Genomic DNA, 7,648 nt, shown 5'->3' with positions numbered 1-7,648 from the left:
GCTTTGAAGTGGTGAAGTGTTAAGGTAGGGCTGCACAATATATACCGTTTTTTTTTTATCGTTATCACGACATCAACTGGTGCAATAAACACAGCGGGAAAGACACTCCGAGTTTTTTTGGTGTTAGTTGAATGAAAATATCAGCTGAAAACTGCCCTTTAACCCTCTGAGGTCTAAGGGCATTCTCACATATCTTCTTAAATTTACCTTTTTAGGGTATTTGCATATATCTGATCCCCATGTGTTTCGTATGAAAACGTTCCAACGTTGATGTTGGCTTTTTGAAATCCCTGAAATCTCTGTGTGTTGTACGAGTTGTTTTGGTGCTTGAAATAAATTTACCAAAGTCTTTTATATATGTTATATATGATTAAAATAGTAAATAACTGTCTGAAATAAAATTTTGTAATATCGCGTTTTGAGTAGAAGTTTGGTCAAACATCGATTTGGGTTAACTTGTAACTAGCTGTGTTTCCATCCACTTGACAATCAAATTATCGGAAGTTCGCAAAAAACTGTTTTGTCACATGCTGTTTCAAATCGAATATCGAATAGATTTGAGACATTTTAAGGTGTTTCCATTTGTTTTTGCACTGAATCGCACAACATTCAAGCTAACATTTGCGAACAAAGTTTTGCTAGCCCATATGGATTGTGCCGTCTATCTACAAATGATTAATACTGCACATGTTGTAACAGTGCTTATGTGCCAGCTGACAGCGATATATCAAGCTATAATAAGAAGACAACGACTCTATCAACACTGCTATGATGATGCAGATGCACAGAAATGAAAGGGGCGGCCTGTGGGTTGGGAACGACAAAAGACAATGGTCTCTCGTCTCCTCGTTCGTCCACTTATAGGTTGACACCCGCCTTGTCTGCAAAGAAAGCGGAAATACATGGCGGAAATGACCTAAAATTTCTTATGGCGGGTTGCAACCATAAAATGACCTAAAACGTAATCGCAATTCATTATTTATTCAGCAAATAACGTTTCCATCAGCGTTTATCTTATAAGTCGTTTACCGATAGAAAATCCGATGACATCGATCGTACAAACTTTGTGTCCATATTCATGAAATTCAATCATATTTTACTGTTTCCATAACGCATTCTTCATTCGATATTACTTCATTCGCATAAAAACGTGCGGATGGAAACATGGTTAGTGTCATTCTTTTTTAGTGGTGCCATTCATATTCAATTCAACGTTACATTTGTTCACTAAAGAACATTGGTAATGATTTCCTTTCATTTGTTTTAAATTCAACAAGCAGTTTGTTGTATTTTAGCAGAATACTGAAAGCAGCAGAACTGAGAACACCTTAATATCTGTTTATTTATCGCACGTAATATCCTTATCACGATAGTCAACAACGTTATCGCATATCGCATGTTTTCCTCATATTATATTATATATTATAAGGTTTAGAAATGGTGCAGGCTATGTGCTGGGATCTGCAGGTATGGATGCAGTGCAGTCTGCATCCCCCTCCCTTTTCTCTTTCTGCCTCCTCCCATTTCCATCTTTTCCCCTTATCCCTCTCTCCCCCTTCTGCTTCTTCCATGCGTCCCTCCTTTTTTTGTTGACTGTTTGCTCCCTCCTCCCCCCTTCCTCCCCTCTTCGCTCTGACACACTGAACTGAAGTGGCACTGCTTCCCTGCGCTGTGATTGGCTGCCTGCCAGACGCTGGCTGAGCCAAGCAGCACAGCGGCAGGGCAGCTGGAGCCGGCGGCCCACAATGCACCACAGCGCACCGTTCACCCTCCTCCTCCTTCATCCCACCATCCCCTCCTCCTCCTCCTTCCCCTCGACAGCCAGCCACAACCCAGCTCTTTGTCTTTGCCTCCCTCTCCTTCTCTTCTGAGGCTACATCCACTCTGTCTTGGTTTTACAAAACAAATATCTTTTGCAATGTTTATGGCGTTTCCGAGCCCCTAAAACGGAGACATTTGGAAACACTGCTGCCCCTGTTTTAATTTGAAAACTCCGGGGTTGGTTAGTTGTCTGGACGGGAACCTTTGGAAATGATTACTGGTTAGGTAGGCTTACATACCCTTCAGTAAGGGTGGTTACACACTGGATGCGTCTCACGAGCGTGTCAGCTGCGTGGCATATCCGTTTTTATTTCGGCTCCCATGTTAACAGGTTTGAGCTTACGCCTGCGTGACACGCACGTCTCAGGCGCCTAAAACGCGTGCTTGCTAGTAATAGAACCGACGCCTATTTTTGGAAGCATTTCCAGGCAAAAATATAATAGGAAAAGATGTTTATATGTCATTTAGACACAAATACATATTAATAAATGACATGTTGATGTTTGAAAGTCTCTAGGTTTTGATATAAATGCAGATATATAAATGTAATAAAAAAAACTACAGAATAAAATATTCTGTAGTCTATTTTGCCGTCAATACTGCTGACGTTGTCTTTGCTGTAATCAAATCAGTAATTGATTAGATACTTGTAATATCTCAGATATTATATCTTAGATACTGATAGATACTTGCTACAGCTGCATTTGATTCACTGCTATGTGTTAACGACGCTCAGTCACTCTCTAGGATGCTCGACCACATTTCGTGCTCGCGGGTGCTCGTTGAGCCATCGGTTTTGTCTCGTCCCAAATCTTTGAAGCTTTAAATAAATCTTTTTAAAGTTGGTAAATAATCCAACCGCCACGTGACAGATTTATGTTTCAATTTCCATGATCCACGACCAGACGGTCGCCCCCACACCCACATGATTCAACGATCAGTCGACGATATGCAAGACTTGACAATTCTCATTCGACTATGAAAAGTCTTAGTTGGGGACACCCCTAGTCATGTGGTATGTGTTGTCAGACATGTAAATATGGACAGCGATTGGTTCTGCCACTGGAGCTCAATGTGAGGACAGAGATTGTTTTTGTTTCAAAAGGCCGTTTAAAAAATGTAATAGCAGTGTTGTAGAGAAGACCATCTAAACCGAGACCAAGTCAACACCAAGACCAGAGTGTATTGAGACCAACAAGACAAAGACTTTGAGGGGTTGGGACCGAGTCAAGTCCGAGACCAAGGCAGGGTGAGACCAAGTCAAGACCAAGACCAGAGTGTATGGAGACCGAGACAAGACCAAGACCAGACCATTGCCAGACAGCCAGAACTTCTTTTCCTGTCTCCCGCATTCACTTTCTTGGTAGTGCATGTTAAAGGGCTGGGGAGAAGGGATGAACAGTATAGCAAATTCCAAATTAGAAATTAGTCAAGTTATTGGTTGCATTTGAAGCAGGAAGTTTTACATCCAATCACAGTAATGATGTTAACACATACAGTGGGGGAAATAAGTATTTGACCCCTTGCTGATTTTGCAGCTCTGCCCACTTAAAAAGAATGCAAAAATCTACAATTTTAATCATATGTACATTCTAACATTCTAAATTGATAACCATCTGATGAGGAAAAACAAGTATTTGACCCCCTGGACAAACAGCATGTTAATATTTTGTAGAAAAGCCATTATTGGCCAGCACAGATGTCAAACGGTTTTTATAGTTGGTGACAAGGTTTGTGCACATTTCGGCAGGGATGTTGGCCCACTCCTCCCTGCAGACAGCCTCCAAATCATTCAGGTTCCGAGGTTGTCGCCTGGCAACTCGAATTTTAAGCTCCCTCCAAAGATTTTCAATCGGATTCAGGTCTGGAGACTGGCTAGGCCACTCCAGAACCTTGATGTGCTTCTTCTTCAGCCACTCTTTTGTTGCTTTGGCGGTGTGCTTAGGGTCGTTGTCGTGCTGAAACACCCATCCTCGACCCATCTTCAGCTCTCTCACTGAGGGAAGGAGATGTCGGTCCAGAATTCCACGATACATGGCCCGTCCATCCTCCCTTCAATACGATGGAGTTGTCCCGTCCCCTTGGCTGAAAAGCACCCCCAAAGCATGATGTTGCCACCACCATGCTTGACGGTGGGGATGGTGTTCTTTGGGTTGTACTCGGTGTTCTTTGCCCTCCAAACACGACGAGTTGAGTTGAGGCCAAAAGTTCTATTTTGGTCTCATCTGACCACATCACCTTCTTCCAGGCCTCTTCTGAGTCGTCCAGGTGGTGAATGGCGAACTTCATGCGGGCCTGTACATGTTTCTTCTTGAGCAGGGGGACCTTGCGTGCGCTGCAGGATTTCAATCCATGACGGCGTAGTGTGTTACCAACCGTTTCTTTTGTAACTGTGGTCCCAGCTGCCTTCAGTTGATTCATCAGTTCCCCCTTGTGGTTTTGGGATGATTCCTCACCGTTCGCATGATCAGGGACACCCCACGAGGCAAGATCTTGTGTGGAGGCCCAGACCGAGGGAGGTTGGCGGTGGTGTGGTGCTTCTTCCATTTCCTGATAACTGCACCGACAGTTGATCTTTTCTCTCCAAGTTGCTTTCCGATTCTCTTGTAGCCCATCCCAGCCTTGTGCAGATCAACAATCTTGTCCCTGATGTCCGTAGAAAGCTCTTTGGTCTTGCCCATGGTGGTGATGTTGAATGCTGGTTGTTTGGGTGTTGACAGGTGTCTTTTATACAGGTAACGAGGTGAGGCAGGTGTATTTGATGTAGATAATTGGTTCGGATTGGGGCTGTGTCTTAAAGAAAGACTAACTGGCTTGTAGGAGCCAGAATACTTGCTGTTTGTCCAGGGGGTCAAATACTTGTTTTTCCTCATCAGATGGTTATCAATTTTAATAAATTCATATGATGTGATTTTCTGGAATTTTCTTTGGGATTCTGTCTTTCACTGTTAGAATGTACATATGATTAAAATTGTAGATTTTTGCATTCTTTGTAAGTGGGCAAACCTGCAAAATCAGCAAGGGGTCAAATACTTATTTCCCCCACTGTACATCAGACAATGCACAGGCAATTTAGTGAAATCCCTGCGGTTGTGGTCTTGACCGGTCTTCAAATAAAATCCTATCTATCTTAGCCCCTTATCCGAGACAAGACCGAGTAAAAATACGGTTGATTTCGAGACAAGACCGAGACGTTTAAAAAGACTTGAGACCTAGACCGATCTCGAGTACTACAACACTGTGTAGTAGTGTGAATGTAGCCTCATATTCAGTCAATTTCTGACCAGCTCAAGGTGTCATGCGAATATAGACTGTCGTCTCTCAGATGTGAGGGAGGAAACAGCATGATGTTACAACACAACACAGAACCTCATAGGGAGTAGGTGGGGTTTGATAGTTTGACCATCCAAAAAAGTGTGAATTTTACATGGGAAACCCAGACATTCTAACCATTTCTTACCATTATTGCAATCTTTCACATTTCAGCCATGATTGCAATCATTTCCAAACCTTAACCAAGTATATCATTAAAATTACCATTCACGATTTCCCCCCATCACAATCTGTCCTTAACATAATTATTTCATGGTAACCCATGATTGCAATCTTGCCCTTAGCATGACTGGATGGTTTTAGTTGCCTAAACTTACCATAACCATAAAGGTAGGTAGCAGGTCAGTTAATGCTTATATGAATCATTTTTTTAATCGTCATATCCAGGTGAATTATCCAGGTGAATTGATTTGTGAAAAAAGCAGAGGGGCGGGGGGGGATGTTTTTGGATCATGCACAACAATACAAAACATCCAAGAATTAAATCCCCCTTCCAATACCATGGATATAGTGCCACTCGGCCAGCCATGCCAAGAAACTTATTTATGCACTTCAATATCCAATGGAAAATAATCTCAACATGAAATAGCACAACGGGCTGTCAACATAAAACACAGTGAGGAGAGCAGAGTTCACTTTGGGGTGAAAACACAATACTTTCACCCAGGAAACGCTCGCTCGTTCCTCGGGAGGGTTTTTATTCAAACCAGGATCTTTTGCCTAAACTCAACGAGTCATTTGGTGATTAAACTTAGCTGTCAGCGTCGTTTGACGCTCACTTTTTCTGGCTAAACTCCACTACCACAGCCCCTGAAAGGACCGTCATCTGGCACAGTCACCTATTGGCGGCTAAACAATTGCCGCTGGTAGCCGGTGTCCCGGAGCTCTGTAGCAGCTAAATCCAACCAGCAACTGCTGCTCTGATTTCAGCACAGGAAGGGCTACCAGAAAGGGGGAAATCCCACGCATCCCCCCTGGAAAATCGTACCCTGGTCATATGGATCGTTCTTGAACGACGGACGCTGACAAACAAGCTATTTTCACATTAAAGTGTGAAGACATGTGAGAATCATGAAGAGAGAAACACAGCTGCTTTTCTTAGTTCCAGGAAAGTTAAATGTGATGTACGTATACAAGGTTTTCCCTCAAGCAGCAGCAAAATGTCCCAGAAAGAAGCACTCATTTCCACTTTTCCAGAGTCTATTTCCCTTCTACCAGGGGGGGTGACTGCTTGTCACTAGGCAGCCCAGCGGGAGACCCCTTCCCTCTTCCTTCACCAATTCCTCTGCCAAATGAACACACAGGGCCGGTGTATAAACAGTGACGGGCTGAGGAGGAGAAAAAGCACTCCCTCACATCTCCTCCTGGCTCAGCAGAATGTACTGGCCTACACTTATGAATGGAGAGGAGAGAAAAAGGGAGAAAAAAAAACATCCACACTTCAAAAAGATGGCTGGCCCTTTAGGATGTGATTTCTATACGTCTTTTTCAGTGTTTCTATCAAGGCGGGCCGAGGGCTGAAGCAGGAAAAAAGGATTCTGGACCCAAAATGCATGACACTACAGGGCAGATGCAGGTGTAGAATTTATTTTAACAGCAAAAATCCTGAAGTTAATCCTGAAGTGCAAAAATCTAGCCTGGGAAAACCCTGACGAACTCCCAGCAAATTTGAGATTTGCTCTGCAAGCAGGGCTGGACTGGCCATCTGGCATACCGGGCATTTTCCCGGTGGGTCGACGCACTTTTGGGCCGAATCGCTGATATAAATAGGCCTTTTTTATTTTTTGGCCGGGCCGGCTCATAAAGAACTCACAGCGGCCCATTGGTTAATTTTCTTTATTGGTACTGGCCTGACCCAATCAAATCCAGGAACCCCCTTCCCCACTCCTGGCCGCAAATTTACGAATCCCACTATGGCCATGCCTCCCGGCCCTGAGACGTGAGCTGTAATAGTTATGCTGGAAGTTTAGCATCCACGTTAAAATGGAAAAACAACCACCAAAGTGCAAGGGAGTTGCAGAGAAATTACAGGAGAAAAAGATTAAGAATCTACAGGCAGATTCCTCAAAATGAGCCAACATTTCTGACATGTTTGGGGCTGTAGTAGCTGCTTCAACATCAGCATTACATGAAGCCGAGGAGGAGAGGTTGCTGGCTATACAGAGAAGCAGAAACAGCATCATGACAGGGAAGAAGCCGAGAAGGAGAGTGACCATGAGAGGGCCATGGGAGCAAGTGAGGAAAAGATGGAAGAGAGAGTAGATGACGATGGTAAGGAGTAGGCAAATTAACAGGGACTGTGTGTGTGTGTGTGTGTGTGTGTGTGTGTGTGTGTCACGTCATAACGATAACAAGCAGTTTGGCTGTAACATTAAAGATAGTGGCTGTTAAGTAACCTAACTGCTTAAGCTTACATTGAAAATGCTAGCGGAGCCTGTTGGGTAGCTGAAAAGTCTGTGTGATCTATAAAATCAGTGCCGATCCAAGCATCAGT

This window comes from Perca flavescens, chromosome 1 (genome assembly GCF_004354835.1).
Source record: "Perca flavescens isolate YP-PL-M2 chromosome 1, PFLA_1.0, whole genome shotgun sequence".
NCBI classification, from domain to species: Eukaryota; Metazoa; Chordata; class Actinopteri; order Perciformes; family Percidae; genus Perca; species Perca flavescens.
Note: the sequence above shows the minus strand (reverse complement) of the source record.